We start from the raw sequence: 23,349 nt of genomic DNA, 5'->3' as shown, positions 1-23,349 counted from the left end.
GGGAATAGCAGCAGACATATTTATCTGTCAGGACCATCCTGATTCAGGAAGCTCAGAGAAGTGCCTGAATGATTGGATGTGCACAGATCTGACTGGCAACCTTCCAGACCACAGAGTGTTGACTGGCGTCCAGACAGACATTCAGGCTTAACACAAAGGAGAGATGTGGTAGTCAGAGGTCTGGCTCCTATTCAGATGTTTACAGCTCATCTGTTACATAACCAAGGCTGAAAGACAGAGGTCAGCATCTGTTCTGGAGAACACTTGTTAATTAGGATGTGTGTAAATGTCTGCGTGTGTGTATGCGGGACTCACTCTTTGCAGGCGTTGGAGACGTGGGTGGGTACAGTGTATTTACAGTCCATAATCATGGTGAGGGTCTCGCTGTCGTTGGCCTCCTGGAAGGGGGGCTGTCCACACACCAGCATGAACAGGATCACACCAAGACTCCAGATATCTAACAGGAGGAAAAGAAGAGAGAGAGAGATGGTGAATGGATCATTCTGCTACACTATAACCTGGCTGGGTACTGTAGAACCATCTGTAGGTTCAGAGCATTGTGTTCTGTCAGCCCTGGGTTTCTGCTGACCTGGGCTAAACACAGTCTGGATTCCCCCTGCTGCAACTACCTTGGTGATTTAAAATCAAATTGTAGTGTGTGTGTGGTGAGGAATTAACCACGCAGACCCCAAACACCCCAGCTCAACCTTCACATCACACCACTGTGGTTACCCAATCCAATTTTCATACCGCCCCAACAGATCCACAGATGATGCAAATCTATTGCACTCCACACTACCGTTCCCCACCTGGACAAAAGGAACATCTATGTGAGAATGCTGTTCATTGACAACAGCACAGCTTCAACACCATAGTGCCCTCAAAGTTAATTAATAAGCTAAGGACCCTGGGACTAAACACCTCCCTCTGCAACTGGATCCCGGACTTCCTGACTGGCCGCCCCCAGGTGGTAAGGGTAGGTAACAACACATCCGCCATGCTGATCCTCAACACGGGGGCCCCTCAGTGGTGCGTGCTCAGCCCCCTCCTGTACTCCCTGTTCACTCATGACTGTGTGGCTGCGCACGACTCCAACACCATCATTCCATTTTCCGATGACAACAGTAAATGTATCGCCTGATCACCGACAACGATGACACAGCCTATAGGAAGGAGGTCAGAGACCTGGCCGTGTGGTGCCAGGACAACAACCTCTCCCTCAACTTGATTAATACAAAAGGAGATGATTGTGAACTACAGGAAGAAGAGGAAAGAGCATGTCCCCATTCTCATCGACGGGGCTGCAGTGGAGCGGGTTGAGAGCTTCAAGTTCGTTGGTGTCCACATCACCAACAAAATAACATGGTCCAAGCACACCAAGACAGTCGTGAAGCGACTGCCCCTACTCTGTTGTTATCTATGCATAGTCACTTTAATAACTCTACCTAAATGTACATACTACCTCAAATAACCGGTGCCCACACACACATTGACTGTACTAGTACTCCTGTATATAGTCTCACTATTGTTATTTCACTGCTCTTTAATTACTTGTATCTCTTATTCTTTTTTTCTTTTTTTTATCTGCATTGTTGGTTAGGGGCTCGTTAGTAAGTATTTCACTGTAAGGTCTACACCTATGGTTTTAGACGCATATGACTAACAAAATTAGATTTGATCACTAGCTAAATAAACCTGAACTAGAGTTCCAGATGTGTCATCAGCTCTGCTAGGCAGCAGTAAACGTAGAGATGTATCGTCAGCTCTGCTAGGCAGCAGTAAACGTAGAGATGTATCGTCAGCTCTGCTAGGCAGCAGTAAACGTAGAGATGTATCGTCAGCTCTGCTAGGCAGCAGTAAACGTAGAGATGTATCGTCAGCTCTGCTAGGCAGCAGTAAACGTAGAGATGTATCGTCAGCTCTGCTAGGCAGCAGTAAACGTAGAGATGTATCGTCAGCTCTGCTAGGCAGCAGTAAACGTAGAGATGTATCGTCAGCTCTGCAAGGCAGCAGTAAACGTAGAGATGTATCATCAGCTCTGCTAGGCAGCAGTAAACGTAGAGATGTATCGTCAGCTCTGCTAGGCAGCAGTAAACGTAGAGATGTATCGTCCGCTCTGCTAGGCAGCAGTAAACGTAGAGATGTATCGTCAGCTCTGTTAGGCAGCAGTAAACGTAGAGATGTATCGTCAGCTCTGCTAGGCAGCAGTAAACGTAGAGATGTATCGTCAGCTCTGCTAGGCAGCAGTAAACGTAGAGATGTATCGTCAGCTCTGTTAGGCAGCAGTAAACGTAGAGATGGCTTTCCAACTGACACTAGTCCCTATATAGTGCACTACTTTTGACCAGAGCCCTAGTCCCTATATAGTGTACTACTTTTGACCAGGGCCCTAGTCCCTATATAGTGTACTACTTTTGACCAGAGCCCTAGTCCCTATATAGTGTACTACTTTTGACCAGGGCCCTAGTCCCTATATAGTGCACTACTTTTGACTAGGGCCCTAGTCCCTATATAGTGTACTACTTTTGACCAGGGCCCATAGGGACTTCTGAAATCCGCCTGTCATACTGAAGTCAGTTATTTAAGTGCAGCTGTGATTCAGCCCGACTCAGAATAAGGAATTCATTATTACATAAACACATACTATCTTTAATGCCCTGCTTGTCTCAGAATTAGTCAGTCAGATACTTGCAAAAAGCACTTAAAACACAGATGACAATTACAGTGAGGATTTTAAATAATTCTCATTAAGCCTAGATGCCCTCAAAACGGAACTAAGTCGCAGCTTATAGCCTAACACTCATTGCACAAACAGTGCCAGTTAAAGATACAAAAGAAAAATAACTGTAGCGAGCCCACAAAACACCTTCAAATCCTCCTGGGGTCCAACAACCTGTTCGTCGGAGGATTTGAAAGTGTCATGTAATGGAACTGTTAACTAGGTCACAGGATGTAGGAATGTTGCAGAGGTCCATGTGTCACTGAGGAGGGTTGACTGCCCAACAATAAAAGGTGTCAGAGGCCGCTTGTAGTTGTGTATCTGCTGGGTCTTCTGTGATGTGCTGTATCATTCACATCTCCTGTTGATGTCTGATGCCAGCAGCTCCAAGGTGGAAGGTGAAACTAGTCCACAGGGCTCCTCCTTATTTCTGTTAAAGCTGCGGTCATATTATTACTGCTGCCTCTAGAGGGGCATCCAGGAGCTCCTATTCCACCTCAGCAAGATGCAGCGGGATGGAGGGAAGGAGGGACGGAGGAGACCGACGTATGTACGGACGGTCGGAGACGAGGGATACAGTCTGCAGCGGGATGGAGGGAAGGACGGACGGAGGAGACCGACGTATGTACGATCAGTCTGAGACGAGGGATACAGTCTGCAGTGGGATGGAGGGAAGGAGGGACGGAGGAGACCGACGTATGTACGATCAGTCTGAGACGAGGGATACAGTCTGCAGTGGGATGGAGGGAAGGACGGACGGAGGAGACCGACGTATGTACGATCAGTCTGAGACGAGGGATACAGTCTGCAGTGGGATGGAGGGAAGGAGGGACAGAGGAGACCGACGTATGTACGATCAGTCTGAGACGAGGGATACAGTCTGCAGTGGGATGGAGGGAAGGACGGACGGAGGAGACCGACGTATGTACGATCAGTCTGAGACGAGGGATACAGTCTGCAGTGGGATGGAGGGAAGGACGGACGGAGGAGACCGACGTATGTACGATCAGTCTGAGACGAGGGATACAGTCTGCAGTGGGATGGAGGGAAGGACGGACGGAGGAGACCGACGTATGTACGATCAGTCTGAGACGAGGGATACAGTCTGCAGTGGGATGGAGGGAAGGAGGGACGGAGGAGACCGACGTATGTACGGACGGTCGGAGACGAGTGATACAGTCTGCAGTGGGATGGAGGGAAGGACGGACGAAGGAGACCGACGTATGTACGGACGGTTGGAGACGAGGGATACAGTCTGCAGTGGGATGGAGGGAAGGACGGACGAAGGAGACCGACGTATGTACGGACGGTTGGAGACGAGGGATACAGTCTGCAGTAGCCATGATGCACATCACACCTCCATCCCCACCACTTGCAGCTCTGCCACGAGCCGAGCTGATGAAATATTACCATGGCGTTTTAAGGGGAAGGTTCCCACGATGTCAATGAGTACTCAGTGTTTCAATGGCATCCCGTGTAAACAAATCCTAAATCAAACACTGCTTTGGGGTTCTCACAACGAGGAGGATTTTCTACATGGCAGCTCGTGTGCTTTATTAGACAGCGGTAACCTAATGTAGCAGGCGTAAAATAAACACCTGATCCCCTACATTACTAGTACCGACAAATACAATATATATATATATATATATATATTTTTTTAACTGCTGAGAGTTTATCTTCTGCACTGTTCAACCAATCTAGTAAAATGTGAAGGAGTTAAGATGGACGGAAGTCGCTGGCTGTCTTTTCTATTTCCCCTGAACAGCAGAACATCTAGTTGTTGTGGACTGGGCGGAGCCTAGACGGTGGTGTTGTTGGCTCCCCCTCCTCTAATAGGCTGGTGTACTACGCTCTCTCCTTCTCTTCTCTGTGAATCAGCGCAGGCTCTCTGTATGTCACCACCAAGACTCACTAGTGGGCCAGTTTAAAGACCCCGTCACAGCAAACCAGGCTGCTAGGTTGAGTGCAGTAAAATGTTTTTGCTCAAACTTTTTTACCAAGGATATTGTTTTTCAGATTAAAAATCAGACAATAGCCTATATGCTAACCTAGCTTCAGCATATCTGTCATTCTGCATGCAACCCACTAGCCTGTGGTTACATTTACTGTATAGTGAGAGAGAAAAAACAACCCTGAACCTTCTGGGGGCCTTGATGCCTCTGTCATGTTTATTTCTCAGTGTGTGTGTGTGTGTGTGTATGTATGTATATATATTAGTCGTGAGATGCGAGAACAGTAGCAACAGTGATGAGCTCCAATGGGATTTGCAGGAAAGCCATGCATTGCAATCAGGAGGCCCATTGCTTCATTACAGCAAATCGAACACAACGTTCTAAAGCCGTGCTTTGCTTCACATCACACATGCAGTCAACTGTATTTTCCCCATCATCAAAAAGAGAATATTTCCATGCTGTGACCCAGATCAGACATCCTGAGCCCAGACTGAGCCCAGAAATAACTCCCTGAAACTCTCCCATCTCTGACCGTGGAGGAACGCCAGATTCAATCCAACCTGCCGTGCCACTGTTTATACTGCCTGTCAACAAACTAGCTGGGTCCCGCAGGAAGGCGCACACATTATTTTACCAAAAACTGTGGGTATCAGTACCTGTAGGAAGAGTACCTGGTATTTCCTTCTGTGAATGTATTTTGACCAAGGGGGAAAAGGCTAGTTCTGTTTAGGCTACACACTATTGCATAAATACTGCAATGCGGGTTCAACTGAACGGAGTCAGGTAGAAGGTTGTGTATTAACTTCCCGAAGTTCAGCATTTACTATCTGTCTGCTATACATGCACACAAGGTGTCAACTGGAAGAACACTTTAGTTTCAGTATTACCCCTTCAAGACCAGTGACCCTGATAGAAATGGACCTGTTGGTGACAAATCCAGAGCTGTTGCTGGCCCACGTCTCTTACGGAGACACTTGAAGTCAACCACAGCCTGCTAGCCTGTCCCTGCCACAATACCTCTCCTTGTCGTCTCCAGCGTGTTTCCATATCAGGCTTCGGTCTCAAAAATAGCCATTCTAACACAGCCCTGTCTAAGGGGACTGTTGACATTAAACTCTAAAGAACAGGCCTAGTTGAATGTAGGCGGTCTGAAGAGGCAGTGGGATTTTCAGTATTTGTATCTGGGCCTAGCCTAAGTATTGTCAATCAATAACCTTGAGAATTGTGCAAATATCCCCAATCAGACAGACAATCATTCAGTGTTGACAAGTGGCTCATGTTTATAGTGCCAGCAAGGTATGTGGACCTGTCCTTTAACACTGAAATAGGATACAGTGCTGCCGTATTGTGAAGCTCCTTATCAATGCTTATTCAAGTAGAGCAGTGGTCCAACTCCGGTCCTCCAGTACCCCCACAGAACACATTGTAGCCCTGGACAAACTCACCTGATTCAACTCATTGAGGGCCTGATGATTCGTTGAATCAGGTGTGCTTGTCTGGGGCTACAGTAACAAATGTGTACTATTGGGGGTACTGGAGGACCGGGGTTGGGAATAACCCTAAAATATTTTCCGGTCCTGAGCAAATTTCAGGTCTTCTGAGCGCAAACTTGAACATTGTGAAAATTCTGTGCAACTTCCAGCACGGTTAACTGTGACACTGAGGCTGTCTCCACTTTAAGTTACAGTTCTAACAGTGGTCAAGTAGGCTGCTGTGGTTATGTGATCATAATGTAGGCCTTTCAGAGTGGCCTACCATCAGAAACCATGGAGAAAGTGTATCCCATAACATTTTTACATGGAAATAGCTGTTCTATCATTCAGCCTACAGTAGCAGCCAATGTGTGGTGTTCAATGTAGACCTACATTCCATGAGGCTTTTGAAAAAAACATGACGGGCTTGATATTAACCTGTTTATCCTTCAGACAAAGGAGGTGACTGAAAATGTAGTTTGTTGCAAGAAACCAGTTTACAAAATAAAATGCATTATTATTCCCATACCATTATTACAGAGAATCAGACAAATGATGCCACCCTCTGCCTATTGGTTACTTAGCTTATTCAAGCATGTCTCAAAATACAACTATGCCCCCGAGTGTCACAGCAGTCTAAGGCACTGCATCTCAGTGCTAGATGTGTCACTACATACCCTGGTTCGATTCCAGCTGTATCACAACTGGCCGTGATTGAGAGTCCCATAGGGTGGCACACAATTGGCACAGCGTCGTCCGGGTTCGGCCGTCATTGTAAATAAGAAATTTGTTCTTAACTGACTTGCCAAGTTAAATAAAATAGACAAAATAAAAGAATAACTCTTTAAATCCGACTTGTTTTTAAAGATGTCTAGAAATGTACACGTTCTGTGCTCTTGTAGGAAGCAAATCACTCCCCTACTGCTGACTACAAATTCTCTCGAACTGGGCTAATAACTCACTAACTAGCAAAATATATGAACAAAATGTGCACACGTGGCTATATGCAGCTCTTGCTTTGATCTCAAAACAAGCACATCTACTCACGACAACAGTCGTAAAAACAGATCCATATATGGAAATGGTCTATTTGCATATAGGCCTACTGCAGATGTGATTATGTCACACCGGTCTGTGTAGAGTACAAGCGGAGTTGTGCCCAACAGAATCCTACCGACAACTAAATCTCTTGAATACTTTGTTTTGTTGCATTGAAAGTGGCTAATATTGGCTGATTCAAATCACAATTGTCACAGTCAAGGGAAACGTTGATTGCCACAGTCAAGTGAAACGTTGATTGCCACAGTCAAGGGAAACGTTGATTGCCACAGTCAAGGGAAACGTTGATTGCCACAGTCAAGGGAAACGTTGATTGCCACAGTCAAGGGAAACGTTGATTGCCACAGTCAAGGGAAACGTTGATTGCCACAGTCAAGGGAAACGTTGATTGCCACAGTCAAGGGAAACGTTGATTGCCACAGTCAAGGGAAACGTTGATTGCCACAGTCAAGGGAAACGTTGATTGCCACAGTCAAGGGAAACGTTGATTGCCACAGTCAAGGGAAACGTTGATTGCCACAGTAAAGGGAAACGTTGATTGCCACAGTAAAGGGAAACGTTGATTGCCACAGTAAAGGGAAACGTTGATTGCCACAGTCAAGGGAAACGTTGATTGCCACAGTCAAAACGTTGATTGCCACAGTCAAGGGAAACGTTGATTGCCACAGTAAAGGGAAACGTTGATTGCCACAGTAAAGGATTGCCACAGTAAAGGGAAACGTTGATTGCCACAGTAAAGGGAAACGTTGATTGCCACAGTCAAGGGAAACGTTGATTGCCACAGTAAAGGGAAACGTTGATTGCCACAGTAAAGGGAAACGTTGATTGCCACAGTAAAGGGAAACGTTGATTGCCACAGTAAAGGGAAACATTGATTGCCACAGTAAAGGGAAAGTTGCTTGACAAAAGTTGCTTGACAAATCACATAAGTTGCATGGACTCACTGTGTGCAATAATAGTATTCAACATGATTTGACTACCTCATCTCTGTACCCCACACACATAATTATCTGTAAGGTCCCCTCAGTTGAGTAGTGCATTTCAAAACACAGATTCAACCAAAGACCAGTTTTTTCCCCCAGTTCCTCACAAAGGGCACTTATTGGTAGATGGGTAAAAAGGCAGGCATTGAATATCCATTTGAGCATGGTGAAGTTATTAATTACACTGTAGATGGTGAATCAATACACCCAGTCACTACAAAGACACAGGCGTCCTTCCTAACAGAGAAGCCAGCAGAGGCAGGAAACCCCTTAGGGTTTTCACAATGAGGCCAGTGGTGATTTTAAAACATTAACAGATAGCTGTGAATGTTAGAACACTGAGGATGGATCAACAACATTGTATTTACTCCATAATACTAACCTAAATGATCTAAATGATTGAGTGAAAAGGAGGAAGTCTGTACAGAATAAAAAGCATCCAGTTTGCAAAAAGGCACTAAACAAGTTATAATGCAAAACATTTGCCAAAAGGAATTTACTTTTTGTTTTGAATACAACATATTGTTTGGGGCAAATCCAACAACACATTCCTGATTATTACTCTCTATATATTTCAAACATGGTGGTGGCTGCATCATGTTATGAGTATGATTGTCATTGGCAAGGACTAGGGATTTTTCAGGAATAAAACCCTGCAGAATGAAACTAACCACAGGCAAAATCCTAGAGGAAAACCTGGTTCAGACTGCTTTCCACCAGACAGTGGGAGATGAATTCACCTTCCAGCAGCAGAATAACGTAAAACACAAGGACACATTTACACTGCTGTTTCTTACCAAGACAGTGAATGTTAATGCATGGCCCAATTACAGTTGACATAAATCTGCTTTAAAATCTATGTCAAGACTTGAAAATACCTGTCTAGTAATGATCAACAACCAACTTGACAGAGCTTGAAGAATTGAAGTCTAAATATTGTACAATCCAGGTATGCAGAGCTCTAAGAGAGACTTAACCCAAAAGATTCACAGCTGTAATACCTGCCTGCCAAAAGGTCTTTAAGATGTATTGACTCAGGGGGGTGAATACTTAACTAATCAAGCTATATTAGTTTAGTGTTTAATTTTTCATATGTTAGAATGTCTTCCACTTTCACATTAGAGTATTTATGTTGATTGTTTACACAAAAAAAAAGACAAATCCATTTTAATTCCACTTTGTAACAATAAAATGTGAAGAAATCCAAAGGGGATGAATACTTAAATGTACTGTACATCTTCCTGGCTCCATTTCAACGTGATGATTGACAAGCACTCAAAAGGATTTATCACAACAAGGCACAGAAACAGCAGCAGGCAGTGATTATGGAGAGGATTTCTGTGCCAATGTTAATAGGGGCATTGGGGTGTGTAGTTTGCCTCCTGCGAGTGACATGAAGAGTAACAGATGTTGAGAGGAGCGAGGCAAAAAAACTGAGTAACCTGATTAATGCAGACAGCCACGTATCTCTCTCTCACACACACACACACACACACACACACTTATGCATCAGTAGAGCTCAATCTCTGTTAAACATGTAGATAATGAGTATGATGAGAGCGCAGCGACCCCAGGAGATGTGGAGATCACTTGTCTTGATGAGAGAGCAGAGACCCCAGGAGATGTGGAGATCTCACCACTTGTCTTTATGAGAGAGAGCAGTAACCCCAGGAGATGTGGAGATCTCACCACTTGTCTTGATGAGAGAGAGCAGTAACCCCAGGAGATGTGGAGATCACTTGTCTTTATGAGAGAGAGCAGAGACCTCGGGAGATGTGGAGATCTCACCACGTTGTTCCTGGTGTATAACGTGGTGGTTGGTGTTTAAGTGCATCCAACTGAGTTGGCATAAAGACGACAAACTTGGCAAGTCATCACTGGCAGTGAGTAGAAGAATTAGGCTTGGACGGTGAGAGCCTTGGGAGTCACTCACTGTTGTGCAGCATGCGCCAGGTGATTTAATTACATTATGGAGTTCCACCACTAAAGTGTTTGCCAGATAGATATCTTACAGCTATTAAGTTAACGGTCTAAAATGTGCTAAATGCTCTGCAGTTGTGCATTTGGTTTGCTAATTTATTAGCTAGTTAGCTTCTTCCCCCCCCCAAAAAAAATCAAGCATTCGCTTGGTAACAGCAGAGAATCCCCTCCTGGATCAAGAGCCTTGCTGTCTAATGTTTGTTTTGTGCAGCAAACTGAGAAGCATTTTTTTGTTACTTGTATAGTTTATGTCAGAAACTACAAAAATGTTCGCAATGCGCTGGTTAGCATTTAGTTTGTATTCTATATGGGATTTTACGTGTACTTGTTAGCATTGCTAACCTTCAGATTAGTATCAGTGGGATTTGAAAACAGCGCCCCTTGTGTTCAGTGACAGTATTACTGAATAGGATACCAAATATCAGAGTATGAAGGTATGACAATCTGGATACTGCCCAAGTGTAAAAAGCACACAGAAGACATGAACAGCCACTATTAAGCAGCCATGATGGAACTTCTCTCCCCACCTCATCCCCTGTCAAGCAAGTCCAACCAACCAGGCCCATCACCAGAGTAGGAGCTACAGCTCGTGGACAGTGAGGTCAGTGAATCAAGCCTAGGGGCAATACTGACCAGTTACTGAGATTTACCGCCCAAAATAACTCCCTTTCCCGGGATAAATAACAGGTGTATATAAGAGAAGTGTATATGAACAGCATGGTGTGAAATGGAACTGTTAAATGATATGCGGTGACTAAATGTGTCTTCTCTGCAGCCTCCGCATGATGACTCATCAACACTCCGGATGGGGACAGACAGCCCATCTCAGTATGGAGGGCAGTTCAATGCATGTAGACCTCATCATGGTAACTTGTTTTGTCACAGGAAGGCCTACATTTGCTGCAGGATTGTCTATGCTACAGCAATGGAAAGACTGAATGAGCGTCTAATTTACCCATCCAACTTTCAGGGGTCAACTTAGTTTTTTTTTGTAAAGATTATACTTTTTTTAATTGCAGCTGCAGAGTTTTAAAAACAGCCTATCACTCGAATATTGTTGCTTTAAAATCAGTGCACGCGCTAGCACTCTCGCTCTCCCCGTACAAATTGCATCCAAAATAGATAATCCTGTTCTAGATTGTCTAGATGTCCTGGCTTACCCATTTCAGGTAATAAATTCAATGCAGTATTAGGCTTATATTTAGCTAATTAATGATGGGTTATGCATAATAAGCTTCTAATTTATAGCCTTTGTCTGTTGCTCGCACAATACTCACGTACCTGGGCTCCCCTGGCCTCTCGCCTTAAAAACACTTTTTCCCCATGCAGGAAAAACCAGACTAGAATAGCTTGCTGGACATATTTTTTTTTTTAGCATTTCTTATACCAATAGGCAATTGAAGGAAGAGGAATACAAGCTTGTTTGCTGAATGTTAAAACACAGCATCAAATAGAACTCATGGGTAGTTTGAAAGAAGAGCGAACGCGCGATAGCAGTTATTTATTCAGACCCATAACCACTCAATCTTCATGAAGAGATATGAAAGCCTTCTGCATCTAATACTAGTCATGTGTTATACAAAGGATGTCATTAGAATGATGAAGATAAGAACAAAGCATATTAAATTGAACTGTTGAAACCAAGGAAGGAATGAAGCAACTCTAGAAAAAGAGACAGGCTAATAACAGGTATTATGTGTCAGCCTACAAATTATACAAATAGGCTCGATTATATTTCTAAATTAAAATCGAATTCACTAGCCTATACTTGTAACTTTGTAGGCCACATTGTGCTGCACCAGAACCGCATGTTCCTTTCTGTGTTATCATGGTTTGAACGATGTGCGTAATTCCAGTTCATAAAATACTGTACTCTATTGTAACTGTTCACACTAAAAAAGGATTGGCCTACTGGAGCTAGGTTCATTTATTATTTAACAGATCATATAGCTAGCTACATCTATAGGCTTTTATGTTTTTCTGTTGTGTGTAATGTGCAGTATAGATATCCAATACATATATGATATAGGCTAACGGTACAATCTGGGATTTTTTGGGCTAGGGCTCATGAAAAAGTCTTCAATGTAGGGCTCAAAATGTATTTCATGTAGGGCTCATCAGGCTCCGGTAGCATCAGGATTTCATTTTCAAACAAAGCTCTCAAATGCAGACATAGGCCTATGTATATTTTTTATTTCACCTTTATTTAACCAGGTTGGCAAGTTGAGAACAAGTTATCATTTACAATTGCGACCTGGCTAAGATAAAGCAAAGCAGTTATAGACACAACAGAGTTACACAGAGTAAAACAAACATACAGTCAATAATAAAGTAAAAAAATAATTATATATACACAATGTGAGCAAATGAGGTGAGAAGGCAAAAAAAAAAAAATTATATATGCTTCATAATGCTATTGAATGACACTTCTGGTTTGGGCAGGAAATACCAGGTTAAATCAGGAGAATAAATTATTTATTCTCGGGATGGAACGCTTGTAAAACACTGACCCCAGACTGACAGAGCCAAGGAAGACCTCACCACGTCAGGGCACGTCAGTCGGTTTGACCTGAGGTCTGAGCCATTAGAACACACGCATCCCAAAACGGCACCCCATTCCCTATTAAGTGCACTATACAGGAAATATGGTGCCACACCATGGGAATCCGACTGTAAATAAAGTCTTCACAGGAGGAGACAGAGCACGGACCTCTAACCCCATAGTTCGTATATTAGCCTGAGGCGGCCAACCCTAAAGCCGGGCGCACACTGCACAATTTTCTTCCTGATTTAGCTGTCCCAGACAAGTTGAGATCGGAGACAAAATCTGCACGTTGTTGCCTACTCGGTGGTGCGCAGACGTCACTGACCCTCGTTTAAATGCGAGCTATCGATCCAGTCTTTGAGCAGTCCCAGACGTCCCGATATTTTCAAACACGTTGGTTTTTATCTGTACAGATTCTGCAATGCTCTTGTAGTGAGATGTGCAACAACTAGTTTTTAGAACAAATCAGCAATAGTCAAATGAGAGCTTGCCAGAGAAAAAGCCAATGAAGACATATCGCATCACCCAGAATGTATAGACACAAGCAGGAGCGATGAATACTACTAAAATGTGTTTGTATTGGCCAAGAACCAAAGCATCAAATCATGACAGCTCTGAAGTTCACAAGCAATGTTATTCGATTCAAAATGTATTGGCTAGATATTTGAAGTCTGTATGGCAAGTGTGAATGTCTGACTAAAAACATTTAGGAGGATGCTTTGAGCCACAGTTTGTTCTAGCTACGTTAACACATGGTTTTCGCGAGACAGTATGGTATCGAGAATCCTCACAACCTTCATGTCCTTCTCTCATCCAGGGATGAACTGTATTCCCATCTTGGTACACAAGGGGAGCTAAAAAAACAAAAAAAAATCGCATTGGTCATCTATTATAAGAATGCTGACAAATCTAGCATAAACTAACAGCAAATTTCAATAGAGGCTGATAGCTAAATATGCTAATGAGCAGAAAAGAAAAATAAACTAAATGACAAAACAGGAAATCCAGCTCAGAAAGTTATGCAAGTATAAGCAGTGAATTTGGGCTTACAGCTGATTCAGCCAAACAAGGTCCTGAGGTGCAGTTGAGCGCATCAGGAGTTATATTGTGGTAGATTAGTGAACTAACATACTGCTGCAGAAGGGCAGCTACCCAGGAGTTTAGCTTGGTATCCAAGCCTCTCTGGACAGGTTCACAAGAGGCCTTTTCAAACTGCATTGTTCTTAGCACCAGGCTGTTATGACAAGACTGGTCCTGGGCTAGCTTAGCCTGTGTTCACACAAGCCTTTCTTAACCCTGGGCTAAACTTTAGCCCTGGGCTAAGGATTCACACTTGTATTCCAAGCACTGTACCAAAACTTGTATCTTGCCACTGTGCAGAGAATTCTGTGCATGAACGACAAACTTTTCTGATCCAGGCAAAAATCACAACAATATTATCAGCATCATGGATATAGCCAATTGTAATGCAAATAAAAAGCTCTGAAAACAGACAAATTTAGCATTTGCTGCCCTTCCAGCTGTAGTGTTTGCAGCTTTAGAGAAGATGTTAGCCAGTCTGCTGCATAGCAACCATTTTTGTTAGGCATAGCAACTAAACGTTTTTGCCCTGTTGAAAGCATTTGTTGGTTTTTGTCCTCAAATGGAAGGATGAAATTGTATGAATTTACTTATCAAAATAATATTCAGAACAGATTACAGGCATATCTATTAAGTGACAGTGCAGCTTTGTGATTGGACAGTGAGGATTCTAGGCGTTGTTCTTGACCCCGTTTCATACTGGCTATTTTGGCACCGTGTTTCTGGGACGAACCCTGAAAAGTCAGTGCTAACCCTGCTCCAGAGCAGAGCCAGCTAGTCCTAGGATAAGATTGGTGCTAGCCCACTTTAGAATGTGCAAGTGTGATCTCAGCCCCAGGCTAAAATCTCCCTGAGCCCAGGGAAGCGGTTAGCCCTGGGCTAAGGTGCAGTGTGAACAGAGGTACAACAGGGAGATATGGCTGTGGACAAAAATGAAGTGAAAGTAGTGGGAGAACTAATTTCCTTGCTTTGACCAAGTTATGGTAGGAATCTTTGGTTAAAATAGATATTCAGTTGAGTGATTTACAGGACAGTAGAACACACTGCCTGCTGCTATACCAGAATTAGGCCTACTGCTTTTGGTATGTCCTGAGAAATCTATTGCTTTGCCAGTTGCACACAGGGATCGTAAAGCAAACCGGAGAACGCCATCGTGTTCATGAGAGTCATCTTTCCATAGTGGTCCCTGATAACACTTGTAGGTGAAGTCATGGTGACGTTGGCTAGCTAAGCGCATGTGCAGAAACATGTTATTGGGTCTACAGGCCATCTCACACCAAACTACGCACATGCACCCGTCAAATCATAAGACAATCCTTTGCTATGAAGTTAATGAATATTAATCTCAGAGATCAAATATGATATTTCAACAAAATAATGTTGCAGGAATGCTAATCTTATGTTTCTAACTACAGAGATGATCTCAGAACAATCTGAGCTGTTGACATGGCTTGCTGAAATGACATGGAACGACCCTGATATTATGGTCACTGCTATTCAAATCAAATCAAATTTTATTTGTCACATACACATGGTTAGCAGATGTTAAATGCGAGTGTAGCGAAATGCTTGTGCTTCTAGTTCCGACAATGCAGTGATAACCAACAAGTAATCTAACTAACAATTCCAAAACTACTGTCTTATACACAGTGTAAGGGGATAAGGAACATGTACATAAGGATATATGAATGAGTGATGGTACAGTAGATGGTATCGAGTACAGTATATACATATGAGATGAGTGTGTAGACAAAGTAAACAAAGTGGCATAGTTAAAGTGGCTAGTGATACATGTGTTACATAAGGATGCAGTCGATGATGTAGAGTACAGTATATACATATGCATATGAGATGAATAATGTAGGGTAAGTAACATTATATAAGGTAGCATTGTTTAAAGTGGCTAGTGATATATTTACATAATTCCCATCAATTCCCATTATTAAAATGGCTGGAGTTGGGTCAGTGTCAATGACAGTGTGTTGGCAGCAGCCACTCACACTGTTAGTGGTGGCTGTTTAACAGTCTGATGGCCTTGAGATAGCAAGGAGCAACGCTGTTCCTGATGGAGATAAAGCCTGGTTTAGGAACAACGCATGCTACACTACATGACCAAAAGTATGCGGACACCTGCTCGTCGAACATCGCATTCCAAAACCGGGGGCATTAACATGGAGTTGGTCCCCCCTTTGATTCTATAACAGCCTCCACTCTTCTGGGAAGGCATTCCACTAGATGTTGGAACATTGCTGCGGGGACTTGCTTCCATTCAGCCCCAAGAGCATTAGTGAGTTCAGGGAACTGATGTTCGGCGATTAAGCCTGGCTCGCAGTTGGCGTTCCAATTCATCCTAAAGGTGTTCAATGGGGTTGAGGTCATGGCTCTGTGCAGGCCAGTCAAGTTCTTCCACACCGATCTCAACAAACCATTTCTGTCTGAAACTCACTTTGTACACGGGGGCACTGTCATGCTGAAACAGGAAAGAGTCTTCACCAAACCATTGCCACAAAGTTGGAAGCACAGAATCGTCTAGAATTCCCTTCACTGGAAGCAAGGGGGCCTATGCATTGGGGCAGGTAGCGTTCTCCTGGCATACGCCAAACCCAGATTCGTCAGTCGGACTGCCAGATGGTGAAGCGTGATTAGTCACTCTAGAGAACACGTTTCCACTGCTTCAGAGTCCAACGGCGGTGAGCTTTAGACCACTCCAGCCGATGCTTGGCATTGCGCATGGTGATATTAGGCTTGTGTACGGCTGTTCGGCTATGAAAACCCACTTCATGAAACTCCCCAACTAACATTTCTTGTCCTGACGATGCTTCCAGAGGCAGTTTGGAACTTGGTACGGAGTGTTGCAACCGAGGACAGATTTTTTACGCCCAACACTCAGCGGTCCCGTTCTGTAAGCTTGTGCGGCCTACCAATTCACGACTGAGACGCTGTTATGCATAGATATTTCCACTTCACAATAACATCTATTACAGTTGACCAGGGCAGCTCTATACATTTGACGAACTAACTTGTTGGAAAGGCAGCATCCTATGACGATGCCATGTTGAAAGTCACTGAGCTCTTCAGTAAGGCCCTTTTACTGTGAATGTTTGTCTATGGAGATTGCATGGTTGTGTGCTCGGTTTTATACACCTGTCACTAACAGGTGTTGCTGAAATAGCGGTATCCACAAATTTGAAGCGGTGTCCACTTACTTTTGTATATATTGTGTACTTCAGTCAATGGTCCCCATTAGCCTACATTTTACAGGACTTGTTTAAAAAAGTTCATGCATCACAAGTTACTTGAAGTAGGCAATGAATTAGTTTGGACATTTTTGTTTGTCATATGACAAGGAGTGGCAAGGAGTGGAATGATAGCAAACAGGTCTGGTATGTAGGCTGATAAGACATTCCTCTGTGTCTGTAGTATTAACGTGAGACAGTTTACAAAAAAAAACTAAAACATTTATTGGTTTCCCACTACAAAACGCCAAAGTAATAGCATACTCAGTGTAGGCTATAACATTCTGAATGCCCCCAACGTAAGGCTCATTTCACATTGCCCATGACACATCACACAGTGCTAAACACAGATTCAACAGAAGATTCATCTGGAGGTCAAATGTGGGATTCACCACTGATGGAAAAAAAATAAAATCCATGGAAGCAGACGGACAGGTGGCGATTGGAAAGGGTTGCTGCCGTGCCTCGTTCTTCAACGCGTGCCTCGTTCTTCAACGCGTGCCTCGTTCTTCAACGCGTGCCTCGTTCTTCAACGCGTGCCTCGTTCTTCAACGCGTGCCTCGTTCTTCAACATGTGCATCCCAAATGGAACCCTATTCTCTTGAATAGTGCACTACTTATGACCAGAATCCTATGGGTCATGGTCAAAAGTAGTGCACTAAATAGGGAGTAGGGTGCCATTTGGGATGCACACAAAGTCAATCCCCGTCATTTCACTCAGGTCAGTGAAAATAATAATTACTGTTAATCATCTGTATCCCTCCAACCCTCACTCTTCCCCTCCCTCCCTGTGCAGTCACAGTGTGGAACTGGTTCACTCAGTCAGCTGGGTATTCTTCTGGTCACACCAGGACAGCCTTCTTCCTCAGTTAATAACACAGAGTGAGAGAGGGTCATTTTCAACACTATACACTGAAATGTTTCATTAGTGATAATCATTAATGTATGAAAATATGGAAGAGCTGGGAATCATGATGTAAGGTCAGTTGTGATTAGTGATGGGGAAATGGATCCAGTTACATATCGAAATATTAAAAAAGGACAATACTATATCATCAATACTTTGACTTACAACTATCCATTTGTAAAATAAAAATATATAAATTATAAATCCATCTTTTTAAAGTGAGCCAAAATCTTTTCAGCACTTTCATTTCCATGACTTTTCTAATGCTCTCGGCTTAGACAAATAGTGAGCAATATGTCTGGAATATCAAATCATAAATATATATTAAAAGCAGTATCGAATCGCAATACATATAGAACCGTGAGAGTCGCAATAAATATCATATCGCCACCGAAGTATCTTGACAGTACCGTTATGTCCCTGGCAATTCCCAGGCCTAGTCCTGATTGAATCAAAGTAGTAATACATTGCATTTTAATACGTAGCCAATAAGATGAAGTGGTGCAGGACTTAATTTAATGAGGCTATTCATTGAGTAGCTATGTGGTTGGTACAGTAGACACAGGGCCCAAAGTAGAAAAGCTGAACTTTTGGAAAAACAACTATTAATAGCGGAAGTGTCACATCCACAGCGGCAGGCAATGTGAACCTGAGCTGTCAAGTGGAGCTGCCTGCTGAAAGGATCACGGGGAGAGAGAAGCTGGGAACATCCACAGCAGCAGGCAATGTGAACCTGAGCTGTCAAGTGGAGCTGCCTGCTGAAAGGATCACAGGGAGAGAGAAGCTGGGAACATCCACAGCAGCAGGCAATGTGAACCTGAGCTGTCAAGTGGAGCTGCCTGCTGAAAGGATCACAGGGAGAGAGAAGCTGGGAACATCCACAGCAGCAGGCAATGTGAACCTGAGCTGTCATGTGGAGCTGCCTGCTGAAAGGATCACAGGGAGAGAGAAGCTGGGAACATCCACAGCAGCAGGCAATGTGAACCTGAGCTGTCAAGTGGAGCTGCCTGCTGAAAGGATCACGGGGAGAGAGAAGCTGGGAACATCCACAGCAGCAGGCAATGTGAACCTGAGCTGTCAAGTGGAGCTGCCTGCTGAAAGGATCACGGGGAGAGAGAAGCTGGGAACATCCACAGCAGCAGGCAATGTGAACCTGAGCTGTCAAGTGGAGCTGCCTGCTGAAAGGATCACGGGGAGAGAGAAGCTGGGAACATCCACAGCAGCAGGCAATGTGAACCTGAGCGGTCAAGTGGAGCTGCCTGCTGAAAGGATCACGGGGAGAGAGAAACTGGTGTTGGTGACCTTGTACCCCTCACTCATGGTTAGACAATGTTCCTCAAATAACCTGTTGCATAAAAATGTTGAAAGAAAATAAAAATTAAAGACATTTACTGTGACTATCAGCTGAGAGTATTTATATTCAACCTCTCTTTGAAAGGCAACACACTGCAAATATTGTCTCCTGAAAAATGTGCTAAATGTTGTGAGAATGCTTATTATGCAATGAATGTGCAGAGCCCAGTTACAGTGAAGTGGAGGAACAGGCTTGTTTCATTTTATGGCTGAAGAGGGACAAATCGTGTGAGTGATAATCAGAATGTTTATGGTCCCTCCCTGACGCACACTCAGCATGTTTTCAGCCTGTTCTAATCCCATTAATGCAGGTTCCACTAATGCTGTGAGGAACTTTCAGGTCTGGTGTATTCTAGCAGCTCTGCTCAGGATGATCTGGAAAGCCCATCAGTATAGAACGAGACGAAGGTGTGTCAATAGGTTCTTGACATTGAGCTTCCCAGTTACCACTGCGTCAAGTCATACAAGTGACTTACCCTTCCCTTCATACAAGCTATTTTCAGGTCTGTGGGTCTGTACCCTCTTAGCTTTGGCCCCTTGGATCTAAGTAGAGCCTTGATTTATGTCAGTGTCTCAGGTTCAATGGTATTTCTCACCTCCTAAAACCTTAACAGTAACCTTTCTCTCTGAGACCCTGAGCAGCAACCCATCTCTCCATTCTGCCTGTCTGTGTGGCCAAGTTGGCAGGTTGTACTGTACACACGTCATGGCTTGATGGATATAGACCTAGAACTGACCAGCCACCAGACCAGCCATCTATAAAACTATTGGTCAGAGAGCAGCCAGAACTCAGAAAGAACAGAGCTCTTTGATCGCTCTCTCTTTTTTTTGTGTGTGTGTGTGTAGTGTCACTGTTCATCGCCGGCCGGTGTGAATGTTCCCAGACTGACCTAATCCTCCTCGTCACCTCCAGCACCCTGTTCTGTCAGACTGACCTAATCCTCCTCGTCACCTCCAGCACCCTGTTCTGTCAGACTGACCTAATCCTCCTTGACACCTCCAGCACCCTGTTCTGTCAGACTGACCTAATCCTCCTTGACACCTCCAGCACCCTGTTCTGTCAGACTGACCTAATCCTCCTTGACAACTCCAGCACCCTGTTCTGTCAGACTGACCTAATCCTCCTTGACACCTCCAGCACCCTGTTCTGTCAGACTGACCTAATCCTCCTTGACACCACCAGCACCCTGTTCTGTCAGACTGACCTAATCCTCCTTGACACCTCCAGCACCCTGTTCTGTCAGACTGACCTAATCCTCCTTGACACCACCAGCACCCTGTTCTGTCAGACTGACCTAATCCTCCTTGACACCTCCAGCACCCTGTTCTGTCAGACTGACCTAATCCTCCTTGACACCACCAGCACCCTGTTCTGTCAGACTGACCTAATCCTCCTTGACACCTCCAGCACCCTGTTCTGTCAGACTGACCTAATCCTCCTTGACACCTCCAGCACCCTGTTCTGTCAGACTGACCTAATCCTCCTTGACACCACCAGCACCCTGTTCTGTCAGACTGACCTAATCCTCCTTGACACCTCCAGCACCATGTTCTGTCAGACTGACCTAATCCTCATTGACACCTCCAGCACCATGTTCTGTCAGACTGACCTAATCCTCATTGACACCTCCAGCACCATGTTCTGTCAGACTGACCTAATCCTCCTTGACACCACCAGCACCCTGTTCTGTCAGACTGACCTAATCCTCCTTGACACCACCAGCACCCTGTTCTGTCAGACTGACCTAATCCTCCTTGACACCTCCAGCACCCTGTTCTGTCAGACTGACCTAATCCTCCTTGACACCTCCAGCACCATGTTCTGTCAGACTGACCTAATCCTCCTTGACACCTCCAGCACCCTGTTCTGTCAGACTGACCTAATCCTCCTTGTCACCTCCAGCACCATGTTCTGTCAGACTGACCTAATCCTCCTTGACACCTCCAGCACCCTGTTCTGTCAGACTGACCTAATCCTCCTTGACACCTCCAGCACCCTGTTCTGTCAGACTGACCTAATCCTCCTTGACACCTCCAGCACCCTGTTCTGTCAGACTGACCTAATCCTCCTTGACACCTCCAGCACCCTGTTCTGTCAGACTGACCTAATCCTCCTTGACAGCCCCAGCACCCTGTTCTGTCACATTTACATTTACATTTAAGTCATTTAGCAGACGCTCTTATCCAGAGCGACTTACAAATTGGTGCATTCACCTTATGACATCCACTAGACTGACCTAATCCTCCTTGACACCTCCAGCACCCTGTTCTCTCGTTACATAGGAACAAACATGGCAGCGTGACAACAAACAGCCACAGGGCTGGCAGTAGACTGTAGTGTGTCTCTCTCTCATTGGGCACATTCCAAGAAAAGTGATCATCATAACATACCCACATGCCCAACAGTTTCCTCTCTTTTTGTACAATGACTCTTGCTCATTCCCATTCCTGGCCTCATGCTACCTCTGGTGTTCTCTGAGCAGTTACAGAAACATCTGCTGCACACTGGCTGCGTCTCAAACAGCAACCTGTTCCCTATGTTGTGCATAGAGCCCTATGGGATTCTGATCAAAAGTAGTGCACAATATAGGGAATAGGATGGCATTTAGGATGCTCACTCTGCCTGGCCCTCCGTCACCAATCATAGGCGATGGAGGGCGAGGGGGTGAGAAGAGATTTTTTTTGTTTTTTGCCAGGCTCTCTCCCAGGAGTTGACTAATTGTCCCCAGACAAGAGTCACCAAAACGTAACAGTACGCAAGCCAAGAGCCCTGACTGAGACAGCGGAGCAGAGCCCTGAGACAGCGGAGCAGAGCCCAGAGACAGCGGAGCAGAGCCCAGAGACAGCGGAGCAGAGCCCAGAGACAGCGGAGCAGAGCCCAGAGACAGCGGAGCAGAGCCCAGAGACAGCGGAGCAGAGCCCAGAGACAGCGGAGCAGAGCCCAGAGACAGCGGAGCAGAGCCCAGAGCCAGCGGAGCAGAGCCCAGAGCCAGCGGAGCAGAGCCCAGAGCCAGCGGAGCAGAGCCCAGAGCCAGCGGAGCAGAGCCCAGAGCCAGCGGAGCAGAGCCCAGAGCCAGCGGAGCAGAGCCCAGAGCCAGCAGAGCCCAGAGCCAGCAGAGCCCAGAGCCAGCAGAGCCCAGAGCCAGCAGAGCCCAGAGCCAGCAGAGCCCAGAGCCAGCAGAGCCCAGAGCCAGCAGAGCCCAGAGCCAGCAGAGCCCAGAGCCAGCAGAGCCCAGAGCCAGCAGAGCCCAGAGCCAGCAGAGCCCAGAGCCAGCAGAGCCCAGAGCCAGCAGAGCCCAGAGCCAGCAGAGCCCAGAGCCAGCAGAGCCCAGAGCCAGCAGAGCCCTGAGCCAGCAGAGCCCTGAGACAGCAGAGCCCTGAGACAGCAGAGCCCTGAGACAGCAGAGCCCTGAGACAGCAGAGCCCTGAGACAGCAGAGCCCTGAGACAGCAGAGCCCTGAGACAGCAGAGCCCAGAGCCAGCAGAGCCCAGAGCCAGCAGAGCCCAGAGCCAGCAGAGCCCAGAGCCAGCAGAGCCCAGAGCCAGCAGAGCCCTGAGACAGCAGAGCCCTGAGACAGCAGAGCCCTGAGACAGCAGAGCCCTGAGACAGCAGAGCCCTGAGACAGCAGAGCCCTGAGACAGCAGAGCCCTGAGACAGCAGAGCCCTGAGACAGCAGAGCCCTGAGACAGCAGAGCCCTGAGACAGCAGAGCCCTGAGACAGCAGAGCCCTGAGACAGCAGAGCAGAGACAGCAGAGTAGAGCCCTGAGACCGCAGAGCAGAGACAGCAGAGCAGAGCCCTGAGACAGCAGAACAGAGCCCTGAGACAGCAGAACAGAGCCCTGAGACAGCAGAACAGAGCCCTGAGACAGCAGAACAGAGCCCTGAGACAGCAGAACAGAGCCCTGAGACAGCAGAACAGAGCCCTGAGACAGCAGAACAGAGCCCTGAGACAGCAGAACAGAGCCCTGAGACAGCAGAACAGAGCCCTGGGTCAGCAGAACAGAGCCCTGGGTCAGCAGAACAGAGCCCTGGGTCAGCAGAACAGAGCCCTGGGTCAG

At 45.5% G+C, this 23,349-nt stretch overlaps 1 long non-coding RNA gene and 1 pseudogene across 31 annotated transcripts; both read right to left on the bottom strand.

The window, feature by feature from the left end:
• Window positions 1-23,349, bottom strand: part of LOC118378740 (SNF-related serine/threonine-protein kinase-like) — a 70,070-nt pseudogene that overhangs the window by 42,578 nt on the left and 4,143 nt on the right.
• LOC127921792 (uncharacterized) lies at window positions 12,352-22,197 on the bottom strand. 31 transcript variants are annotated; one of them, XR_008109593.1, is made up of 6 exons: window positions 21,007-22,197; window positions 20,675-20,736; window positions 20,405-20,629; window positions 20,270-20,359; window positions 19,090-20,224; window positions 12,352-18,837 (listed from the first exon to the last, which is right to left on the bottom strand). It is a non-coding gene; the product is annotated as an uncharacterized LOC127921792 (long non-coding RNA). The 31 variants fall into 31 exon arrangements; XR_008109596.1 differs by having other exon boundaries at window positions 20,405-20,539; XR_008109583.1 differs by having other exon boundaries at window positions 20,405-20,854; window positions 21,080-21,141; window positions 21,187-22,197.

This window comes from Oncorhynchus keta, unplaced genomic scaffold (assembly GCF_023373465.1).
Source record: "Oncorhynchus keta strain PuntledgeMale-10-30-2019 unplaced genomic scaffold, Oket_V2 Un_contig_23564_pilon_pilon, whole genome shotgun sequence".
NCBI classification, from domain to species: domain Eukaryota; kingdom Metazoa; phylum Chordata; class Actinopteri; order Salmoniformes; family Salmonidae; genus Oncorhynchus; species Oncorhynchus keta.
Note: the sequence above shows the minus strand (reverse complement) of the source record. Positions and strands in the feature narration are given on the sequence as shown.